The 12,500-nt window shown below is 35.7% G+C and overlaps 1 non-coding gene across 1 annotated transcript; it reads left to right on the top strand.

Annotated features, from left to right (window-relative positions):
* Positions 1–10,854: 10,854 nt before the first annotated feature.
* On the top strand, positions 10,855–10,958 carry LOC127903842 (small nucleolar RNA R71). The gene has a single exon (XR_008056718.1). It is a non-coding gene; the product is annotated as a small nucleolar RNA R71 (small nucleolar RNA).
* Positions 10,959–12,500: the final 1,542 nt, after the last annotated feature.

Here is a 12,500-nt window from a genome sequence, read left to right on the forward strand (position 1 = left end):
AGATTAGGTAATAATGACCTTCGACCATGCATGCAAAACAAATAAAATAAAAATAAAAATGGGAACAAAACAAATAAAAATAAAGAAGAGGGGGAAATTACGATACTAACCTTATTACGCTGTTACAACCTTACTATAAAAATACACTAAAAAAATACTTGAAATAAATTAACTAAAAATTAAATTAATAAGATAAACAAAAATTACAAAGAACAATAAATTGAAAATTAAATTACAGAATTTTAAAGAAGAGAAAAAAAGAAAAGAAATACTAACCTTTAAATGTAGATTCACTTTTTTTTTTAAAGAAAAAAAAACAAGAGAACAATTAAATGGAAAATATTCACAAAAATTAATTCTATGAATTAAAATTACTTACCTCCCCGGCAACGGCGCCAAAAACTTGTTGTGCAAATTTTAATGTACTCGCAAGCGCACGAATCTATTGTTGTATAGATCAATTGTGACGAGTGTCGATCCCACGAGGAGGTGAATTTTAATTGTGTGTAGAATTAATTTTGTAAATGGGTGATTGGATTTGTGGTGGAAATGATTTGGAATATGCTAAAACTTAAATTAAAATGGCAAGAATAAATTCTAAAATTGGAATTGAAATAGCGAGAATAAATTGAAGAGAATTCTATTGAAATGACGTACTTGGGTATCTGGATCTGTATCAACATGCACCATGGGCTAAATATTCCTTATTAATACCAATTAAATCATGAGGGGGGAATCCACACCTCATGAACCACACTCTAACCAATATGGTGCTAAGGGCTTATCGTGTCAAATAATAATAACCTTATACTAGAGAGCCGGTGTAACCAAGGCGGTATCTAGACAAGATTATTATTATTTGTCGACGAGAAGTCAAAACATCCACAAAAACTAGAGGGGAAGAGAAAATAAATTTACCAAATTAAGCCCATGACACATGTTGAGACTTCACCTTCAACCCAAGCTTAAAAGAAAATTAGCTACTCATAATTGAACTAAGGGCAAAATGAGAATTTATTAAAATACGTAGAAAATACAAGATGGAGAGGGAATTACAGAAAATGGAGTCCAAAAATGGATTCAGAGATATCAAATTAGGGGGGAGAGGCCCCATTTTTATAGATACATGGAGTAAATCATGGCCATTGGATTAAAAACAGTTTGAACGCTCAGAATTGCGCCACATCATCAGTCAACAGTACGCGGTTTGACCACGCGGATGAACAGTAATACGGTTTGACCCGGATGAACAGTAATGCGGATTGGTTGAAAATAATCCTGTGTGATGCATGCACCGTACGTGAGATTTTTCGTCCACTGATATGCTGCCACGTCACCATCAACAGTACATAAGAATTTTAGCCCAACAGGATCGTGACACCTCATCGGTCAATGCCACATCATCGTCCGTCTATATGAACAGTGTCGTGAACAGTAACGTATACAGTACCGTACACGTGAATAGTACCATACATGTGAACAGTGCATTTTTCATTTTATGCTCCTCCTACGGTTTTCGACCATCCTGAGTTCAAAAGTGATGTCTGTTTTGCCATCTGATCTCTCATTTATTGTGAAATGACTATGATGCCCCTAAAATACATAAAATACTTAATTAAAATAAAACAAACGAAATTAAATCAAAAGAAGGTTAAATTCATAAAAGTAAATGTGTTAGTAAGACTTGAAATGTAAAATGACGGTTTTCTCCTTTATAAATATGCATTTTCTAACACTCAACACACCCCCCAACCAGCTTATTGCTAGTCCCTAGCAAATGAAGCGAAAATAAAATTCAAATTCAAAATGATTTTTTTTTTTAAATTTAGAAACACTCGTGTTTATTCAATCAGATTAATGATAGCAATCAAATAAAAGTATAAGCATTATCTCCAGTCTAAAGCAACATCACACTCACATCAACCATCCACATGAATTAGCCCAGTAGACTTTGTTATATCTACTTTCAAGAATGACATGTCAAACCCCAAAATCTCACTGGAAGTAGTGACACTCTCACAAATAAATTAAACCCACTAAAAATAGTCACTCCAATGAATGGTAATTAAGAGAGAAAATAATAAAGAAGTGATATCACATGTTCTCACCAAGATGAAATAAATATGCCCTCAGCTTAGAAATAATACGATCTCAAGTCAAACAAAAATGCTAGTCAACCCACTTTATTTATCTTTTTTTATTATTATTATGCATCACTACATCTTTTTAGCCCATATAACTAGCTTCTACTTCAAACTATAGTTCCCTAAAATCAAGAAGGACTTTTATTAGGACGTAACATAGGCTAGGGACATGGCTAACAAAGAAGGGAAATAAGGAAAACAAAGTGTATGTTTGAGAAAAATGCAGAGAATTTTTTTTTTTTTTTTTGAAGTTGCAAGGTGGATTTCACCTATTATTTTTATTTTTATTCTTTTGAAACAACAACTTTTGTTTTTTTTTCTCTTTTTTTTTTGGGCATAACTTCACTGAACAAAATAATTATTTACATTTTTCTCAAACATAAATAGGTGATGGAACTTATAAGACATCGGGTAATACTCCAAATCGGAGTGGGTCAAGATGATAAGTTGACAAAGAAAAGGGTTTTTTTTAAAAAAAAAAAGGCTCAAAAGGGTTAACTATGGATATTTAATAAAAGGGATGGCTAGAAAGGCTCAAACGGATCAAAGATGGCATTTTCATTGTCTTTTAGGGCTCTAAATAATCATCCATATCTACTAGTTAGATGGGCCTCCCAATGTAACAACACACATTTTTTTCTTATTTTTTTTATTTTACAATTTTTTTAAGGGTTAACTCAAAAGCAATTTAGAGATCATGTGTAAAATAATAAACTGCTAAGCTGTATAAAGAGTGGGCAAAAGGGTTATTCTCCAAGAAAAATAATAGGTTCAAAAACTCACTTGGTACTTATTATGACATGTTCATTCCTTCAAGCAACTCACATTTGTCTCCGACATCAACATGTAGAGTAGTAAACATAACGTAACATCACTTAAGACCAAAGATAATACAAATACTAAAATTTGAAATTAATCATGTCATCCAATGTTAAAACAAATCACACAAATTTTTTTTTTTCAAACAACATTCTACCCCCCAACCTATTCTAAGCATGAAAGGAAAATATGCATGCAGAAATGTGAAAATAATGCATAAAAACTAATTAGAAAAGTTACACATAAAATGATAGAAAATGAAAATGGTTTTTTTTAAAAGAAGATGCGTTTCTAGAGGAACTACACTCCATATTCAGCCATCTTCGACTCAAAAGTTGGAAAATGTATATTTATAGAGGAGAAATTAAAAAGAAGAAGAAAAATGAACATCAAAACTTAATAAAGAAAAAGAAATTTTTTTTTAAAATTTTTTAATTAATTTTTTTTTTAATTTTTTTTAAACAATGAAGATGCGTTTCTAGAGTCACTACCCTCCATATTCAGCCATATTCAACACAAAAAGTTAGCAACAGTTAGTTTCTACAACAAAAAATTAGTAAAAACTTAACCAAAATTTCACAATTGTCGACTATTTCCTCCCCCCAACCAAAACGAAACATTGTCCTCAATGTTTGAAAGGAAAGAAGTAGAGTTTAGAAGACATCACCTGGGTGGTGCAACACAGAAAAAAATATTTACAAGCGGAGAATTAAATCTAATTTGTACTTCTTACTGCGGCTACTGTTACCATCATTATTTGGGCGCTCCAACACAAAGGTCCAGGGGTCTGGCTCCGGTTTATAAGCTTGTAATAGATCAAGTAGCTCATTAGCAGTGTGAGCACAAATAAAAAGTTTTTTCACATTAGAAGGAATGAAATAGTTTTTTATTGCATGGTTAAGAAATGCGATAAAGTCATCATAAAAGTTATTGACATTTAACAAACCGATGGGTTTTTGGTGGATGTGCAGATGGGCCCAAGATGCTAGCGTGATAAGTGCCTCTAGTGTTGCAAGATCTCCTGGAAGGAAAATAAAAGCATCAGAATGATTAAGCATTTCAGTTATTCTTTCTTGCATACCTGAGACGACTAACTCTTCTCCAGTTGATGAGTCAGACGAACTGCCCAATGGTTTTAGGACTCTTGGGATGATGCCTAACACTTGACTTCCTCTGATAAAAGCTGCTTCTGAGACCATTTTTTATAACCCTCGGTTACCTCCTCCATACACCAAATGTAATTTTCTTGCTGCTATGCTTCGACCAAGATCTATGGCTGCCTCAATGAACTCTTTATGTTTGCCATAAGTAAATCCAGAAAGCACACAAATGTTCTTGAATTGTCTATTTGGAGTAGCTGCCATTGGGATACTTCTCAAAAAATAATTTGTGAGTGCTTGACAAAAAAAAAATCACATTTAAGAGTCTTGGTGACAGTGGGTCACAGTTGTGTATGAGGTAACATGTCAGTGTCAAATAACGCATAAAGCACGTGGCTCGCGAGTCAAAAAGGAAATAGTAAAAAGGAAAAAGCAAACAGTAATAAAATTATTAAAGACAATAATACACACAATAAAACAATAGTGAAATAAAAAAAATAATAAAGTGAAAGGATATTTACAGGTAGTTGCCTCAATGAACTCTTTATGTTTGCCATAAGTAAATCCAGAAAGCACACAAATATTCTTGAATTGTCTATTTGGAGTAGCTGCCATTGGGATACTTCTCAAAAAATAATTTGTGAGTGCTTGACAAAAAAAAAATCACATTTAAGAGTCTTGGTGACAGTGGGTCACAGTTGTGTATGAGGTAACATGTTAGTGTCAAATAACGCATAAAGCACGTGGCTCGCGAGTCAAAAAGGAAATAGTAAAAAGGAAAAAGCAAACAGTAATAAAATTATTAAAGACAATAATACACACAATAAAACAATAGTGAAATAAAAAAAACAATAAAGTGAAAAGATATTTACAGGTAGTTGCGACTGTGGCTCACATCTTCCTCTAGTTTTACGTCCAGAAACGGCTTGAACGCCCTCTATGGGCCGAGGATAGGCTTCCTATCCAGTTTTCTTATAAACTGGCAAACAGGGTCGTTTATAGTCAGATTCCCGAGACTATATCGTGCATGCTCTTTCTGGAATAATGGTCATAACTGGAGAATCGCTCCTTGCACATATCCACTGGGATGCGTTTCAAGAGACAGAAGGATATCATCCAATGACTCCTTATTCAAGCCATCCCTAATGAATTGAATCTTATCTTCCCTATTATCAGACACCATTCCTAAAGAACATAGGTTTTTATTGCAACTCATTCTTGCACACTTATGACAAGCAACAGAAATTCTTCGAGCTCGTCGTTTTCTTGCATAATTTCCTTTACCACAACCAGGCATGTATGCAATAAATTTTGGAGGTAACTCACCTGTCGATCGTACTTTAGCCTCAATTAACCAACGGATGTCAGCAGGTATGTTATTCCTCATGAGTAATCGCATACGTTCGGACCGAGCTTTATAGATCGTAAGGAGGGCATTCTGAGGAAATGAAGGGAATCGCTTGTGAAGCTTCGCTAGAATCTCGTTTATGTCCATACCTTCGCCTCAGAATATCAGTTATTATGGGAAACTGAAGTAACCGACTTGATTGTCACGGAGTACCGTTATCCGCCACTTCACCAGGGTAACAAAGTAAAGCACACAAACAGAAAAACAAATTAAAACACACAAAGAAAATTAAAATCGTCCTCTTATTGAATTTACCTCAAGCTCCAACTGGATGTCGTAAACACTTCTCTCAATGTCTCTGAGTTGGCGTTCTAAACCCTCAACATAGGCTACTAACTCTGGTGGTTGTAGAGCCCAAATGCGATGTGTTTTACAAAATTGAATCAGCCTTTTGAGATGAGTTTTGACACGTTGAAGTGGTTTAAGAATATTCAGGAGAAATGGTCTAAGTAAGGTACTCATGATTAAAAATGATAAAAGAAAACTTAATAGTTAAATAAACACACTAACGCAAAAATAATTTCAATTAGCAGAAGAATAATATAAAGAAAGAAAAAAAATCAGATCAACGAAAAGAAAAAAAAAATCAATTCAAATCTGGTGGGTCACTCAAATTTATTTCGGTGTCTTCTCCATGTAGTTGGTACTCTAGATATGGCTTTAATCTTTGACCATTAACTTTAAATGTGACACCGTTCTTTGGGTCCTTAATTTCAATTGTCCCATGTGGAAAAACAGTATGAACAATAAAGAGACCAGACCATCGAGAGCGTAACTTACCTGGGAATAGGTGCAAGCGAGAATTGAATAAAAGCACTTTCTGACCTGAAGTGAACGATTTTCTCATAATTTGCTTGTCATGGAAGACTTTCATCCGTTGCTTGTAAATCTTGGCATTTTCGTATGCGTCATTGCGAATTTCTTCAAGTTCTCCCAGCTGTAATCTTCTTTCTGAGCTGGCTTGCTGCATGTCAAAGTTGAATTTCTTGATAGCCCAATATGCACGATGCTCGAGTTCCACAGGTAGGTGGCAAGCTTTTCCATACACTAGCATGTAGGGTGCATCCCAATCGGGGTCTTGAAGGCCGTTCTATATGCCCATAATGCATCATCAAGTCTTAATGACCAATCTTTTCTGTCCGGCCTCACCGTCTTTTCTAATATGTGCTTTATTTCTCGATTGAAGATCTCAACTTGGCCACTGGTTTGCGGATGATACGGGGTCGCCACTTTGTGTGTGATTGAATATTTTGTCAAAAGAGTTTTGAATGCTTTGTTACAAAAGTGGGCACCACCATCACTGATTATCGCTCGAGGGAATCCAAAGCGTGAAACAATGTTGCTTTTCAAAAATCCTATCACCACCTTGTGATCATTGGTTCTACATGGAATTGCTTCTACCCATTTTGATACGTAGTCAACAGCAACCAATATGTATTGATGGCCAAAAGAATGGGGAAAGGGTCCCATGAAGTCGATACCCCATACATAAAAAATCTCAACCACTAAAATTGGATTTAGTGGCATCATGTTCCTTCGTGTAATGCTCCCCATTCGTTGACACCTATCACATGAAGAACAGAAAGTGTAAGCGTCTCGAAATATAGTTGGCCAATAGAAACCACATTGTAAAACTTTAGTTGCTGTTTTCTTAGCACTGAAATGGCCTCCACAAGCTTGTTCATGGCAGAATGAAAGAATATTCTGAATTTCATTTTCTGGGACACATCGTCTAACAATTTGGTCTGCACAATACTTGAACAAATACGGGTCATCCTAAAAGAAATTCTTTATCTCTGCAAAGAATTTAGCCTTATCTTGCTTGGTCCAATGCTCTGGAAGTTTACCTGTAACAAGATAATTAACTATATCAGCATACCAAGGTAATACTTCCACACTCATTAATTGTTCATCTAGAAATGACTCATTCAATATTAATGGCTCTGTAATTGTGTCAAAATGGAGACGAGAGAGATGATCTGCCACAATATTTTCTGTCCCTTTCTTATCGTTGATTCCAAGTCAAATTCCTGCAAAAGTAACACCCAACGAATTAGTCTAGCTTTTGCATCTTTCTTTGTGAGAAGATATTTAAGAGCGGCATGATCTGTGAACATGATTATTTTACAACCAATGAGATAAGATCGAAATTTCTCTAATGCAAACACTAGTGCTAGCATTTCTTTTTCAGTAGTTGAATAGTTCAACTATGCATCATTCAATGTCATACTAGCATAGTAAATAACGTGGGGAATTCGATCAACTCTTTGTCCTAATACTGCTCCTACTGCATAATCAGATGCATCACACATAAGCTCAAATGGTAAGCTCCAATTTAGAGGCTGAATGATGGGTGATGATGTCAACAACTGCTTTAACTTTTCAAATGCCACAAGACATGAATCATCAAAGACAAAAGGTACATTCTTAGCAAGTAAATTGCATAAGGGTCTAGAAACTTTGCTAAAATCTTTAATGAAACGTCTATAGAAACCAGCATGCCCAAAGAAAGATCTTACTTCTCTGACTGTTTTGGGTGGAGGAAGATTAGAAATGAGATCCACCTTGGCTTTGTCAACCTCAATACCTTTGCTCGAAATGATGTGACCGAGAACAATACCTTATTTTACCATAAAATGACATTTCTCCCAATTTAAGACCAAGTTCTTCTCGATACATCTCTGCAGAACTAGTGTTAGATGATGTAAACATTGATCAAACGAGTCACCAAAGACAGAAAAATCATCCATAAAGACTTCAAGGAATCGTTCAACCATATCAGAAAAAATGCTCAACATGCATCGTTGAAATGTAGCAGGTGCATTACATAATCCAAATGGCATTCTCCTATATGCAAATGTGCCAAAAGGGCAAGTGAAAGTAGTTTTCTCTTGATCTTTTGGTGCTATGGGAATCTGATTATATCCTGAGTAGCCATCTAGAAAGCAATAAAATTCATGGCCTGCCAATCTATCAAGCATTTAATCGATAAATGGTAAAGGAAAATGGTCTTTACGTGTGACAGAATTCAACTTTCTATAATCAATGCATACACACCATCCTGTAGTCACTCTAGTGGGTATCAATTCATTATCAGCATTCGTAACTACTACTGACTCCTGACTTTTTGGGGACAACTTGTACAGGACTGACCCATGAACTATCAGAAATTGGGTAAATGATACCTGCGTCTAATAGCTTAAGGACTTCTGTTCTAACAACTTCTTTCATATTAGGATTTAACCGACGTTGCATTTCCCTAATAGATTTAGCATTTTCATCAAGGTGAATGTAATGCATGCAGTCTACTGGGTTTATACCTTTTATGTCCGCTATGGTCCATCCTAATGCTCCTTTGTGCTCTTTTAAAACATCCAACAACTTACCTTTTTATTTATCATTTAGGGATGATGAGATGATTACCGGTAGAGTACTTTCTTCTCCCAAAAATGCATATTCCAAAGTGTTGGGCAATGGTTTGAGCTCGAGTTTTGGTGGTGATTCTGATGATGGGATGAGTTTCTTCTCTGATGGTGCTAGTTGTTCAACTCTTGACTTCCATTTATTAGTGTCCATGGATGGTGCTAAGTCAAGCAGGGCGTTGACCTCATCGACTGATCTGTCAATATCAAAATCCAAACCAAAGTCAGTTAAACATATTTGTAAAGAATCATCACTAAGGTTTGAAATAAAAGTATCATCAACTAATGCTTCAATTAAATCCACATCAACAATTCCATCATCTGCATTATGAGGTTGTTTGGCAATGTTGAAGATGTTCAGCTCCATAGTCATGCTGCCGAAGGAAAACTGCATATTTCTGGTCCGCATTGAATGTGAGCATCCGCAGTTGCCAAGAAAGGTCGGCCTAGAATAATGGGGATGTGCTTCCTCAAATCCTGTATTGGTTGAGTGTCAATTACAATGAAATCAACAAGAAAATAAAACTTGTCTACCTAGATAAGCACGTCCTTCACAATACCACGAGGTATTTTCGTGGACCGAACTGCAAGCTGTAACACCACTGGAGTTGGGTGTAATTCTCCAAGTCCAAGTTTAAAAAATACTGAGTAAGGCAAAAGATTTACACTAGCTCCTAAATCCAACAAAGCATTCTCAATTGTGTGGTTCCCTATACTACATGAGATAATGGGGGAGCCTGGGTCTTTACATTTCAGAGGAATTTTGTGTTGGAGTATAGAACTAGCGTTTTCTGTTAAAAATGCCTTCTTTTGAACATGAATATTTCTCTTTTTAGTACACAGGTCTTTAAAAAACTTGGCATAAGATGGAACTTGCTTTATAGCATCAAGCAAAGGGATGTTAACACTTACCTGTTTGAAGATTTCGAGAATCTCACCTGTGGATTTTTCCTTCTTTCCTTTAGCTAACCTTTGAGGAAATTGAGCTTTAGGAACATATTCTCGTGGGTTGGTTTCTTCTTTCTCTTCGGATGGTGAGTCCTCAACATTCACAGGTACAATTTGATTTTCTTTTGTCACCGGCATCTCCACTTTGTTGTCGACTTCCTTTCCTTTTCGCAAGGTCATTACTGCTTTGACCTCTCCATGTTGCTGTGGTGAACTGGTACTTGCTTCATGCACTCCTTTAGGATTAGGCACTGGTTGACTTGGAAACTTGCCTTTCTCAACACTCATTGTCAAGGTCTGAACTGTAGAAGCAAGTTATCCCACCATCTTCTCGAGGCTTGAAACTGATTGGGCTTGTGAGTTGAAGCCCGCTCTCAATTCATTTCGTAGTCCATCAATGGTGCGGTTCTGTTGCTCAATCGTGGAGTGAGTAACATTCCTGAAATTCTGGAATGCATCCTCCCATGGTCTAGGTTGAGAGTGGTTCTGGTTCTGATTGTGGTCTGAATGGTGGCTGAGAGGCTTGAGGAATTTGAGGAATTGGTGGAGCTGGAGCTGCTGGTCCATTCTGTTGGAATCCTTGAGACCATGAAAAATTGGGGTGGTCTCTCCATCCAGGGTTATATGTGTTGAAGTATGGGTAGTAATTCGATGGTTTTCTCATTACACCTATGGCATTGGCTTGATCTGAGTATGAGTCATAGTCATGTGGTTATGTTAATTTAGCAGTCGATAACGATGCTATTTGTCGAGCAAGACCTTCAACCATCTCCTTGACTTCTTTGATTCCTGAAGTTGACTCTCCAATGTGAACCTCATTCACTCCTTTAATTCTTCTAGTATTCCTGAGTGATCGACTCCGTTGTTGGGAATTATCCACTTGTCGCTGGAAGAATTCCCAAATCTCTAATGCACTTTTTGACATTAGCTCTCCTCCACTTGTTGCCATTAGCCATTCTTGCACATTCGGTAGTAATCCCTCCAAAAAGCATTGACATTGGTGCCATTTCTCATACCCATGATGTGGACACTTCAAGAGTAGCCCATTGAATCGCTCTCATGTTTCGAAAAATTGCTCGTCCTCTTTCTGGGTAAACTCCGAGATTTCCCTGCGACTAGCATTGGTTTTATGCACTGGGAAATATTTATTCAAAAATTTAGTTACCATTTGTTCCCATGATGAAATGCTATTGGCAGGCAATGTATTAAGCCATGAACGAGCTCTATCCTTTAAAGAAAATGGGAATAATCTGAGTTTAACATCATCGTCTGAAAAATTTTCATATTTAAAAGTTTGACAAATGGCATGAAAATCATTCAGATGATTATATGGGTCCTCATTTTCTAGGCCATAAAATGTGGGGAGACAATTTAGCACACTAGGTTTTAATTCAAAGCTCCTAGCAGCTACATTTGGGTATCTTATACATGATGTGCTCAAATTTGCTAAAGGACTGAAATAATCCTTAAATGGACTCTCCTGTGGTTGCAAATCCATTTTATTTTTTACTTGTTTGTCTGTGCGAAGTGTTTTCTCAAGTTCAAGGTCTATAGGTTCAAGATTAGGTAATAATGACCTTCGACCATGCATGCAAAACAAATAAAATAAAAATATTACGCTGTTACAACCTTACTATAAAAATACACTAAAAAAATACTTGAAATAAATTAACTAAAAATTAAATTAATAAGATAAACAAAAATTACAAAGAAAAATAAATTGAAAATTAAATTATAGAATTTTAAAGAAGAGAAAAAAAGAAAAGAAATTCTAACCTTTAAATGTAGATTCACTTTTTTTTTAAAGAAAAAAAAACAAGAGAACAATTAAATGGAAAATATTCACAAAAATTAATTTTATGAATTAAAATTACTTACCTCCCCGGCAACGGCGCTAAAAACTTGTTGTGCAAATTTTAATGTAATCGCAAGAGCACGAATCTATTGTTGTATAGATCAATTGTGACGAGTGTCGATCCCACGAGGAGGTGGATTTTAATTGTGTGTAGAATTAATTTTGTAAATGGGTGATTGGATTTGTGGTGGAAATGATTTGGAATATGCTAAAACTTAAATTAAAATGGCAAGAATAAATTCTAAAATTGGAATTGAAATGGCGAGAATAAATTGAAGAGAATTCTATTGAAATGACGTACTTGGGTATCTGGATCCGTATCAACATGCACCATGGGCTAAATATTCCTTATTAATACCAATTAAATCATGAGGGGGGAATCCACACTTCATGAACCACAATCTAATCAATATGGTGCTAAGGGCTTATCGTGCCAAATAATAATAACCTTATACTAGAGAGCCGGTGTAACCAAGACAGTATCTAGACAAGATTATTATTATTTGTCGACGAGAAGTCAAAACATCCACAAAAACTAGAGGAGAAGAGAAAATAAATTTACCGAATTAAGCCCATGACACATGTTGAGACTTCACCTTCAACCCAAGCTTGAAAGAAAATTAGCTACTCATAATTGAACTAAGGGCAAAATGAGAATTTATTAAAATACGTAGAAAATATAAGATGGAGAGAGAATTACAGAAAATGGAGTCCAAAAATAGATTCAGAGATATCAAATTAGGGGGGAGAGCTCCCCTTTTTATAGATACATGGAGTAAATCATGGCCATCGGATTAAAAACAG

Source organism: Citrus sinensis, chromosome 1 (genome assembly GCF_022201045.2).
Source record: "Citrus sinensis cultivar Valencia sweet orange chromosome 1, DVS_A1.0, whole genome shotgun sequence".
In the NCBI taxonomy this organism is placed as follows: domain Eukaryota; kingdom Viridiplantae; phylum Streptophyta; class Magnoliopsida; order Sapindales; family Rutaceae; genus Citrus; species Citrus sinensis.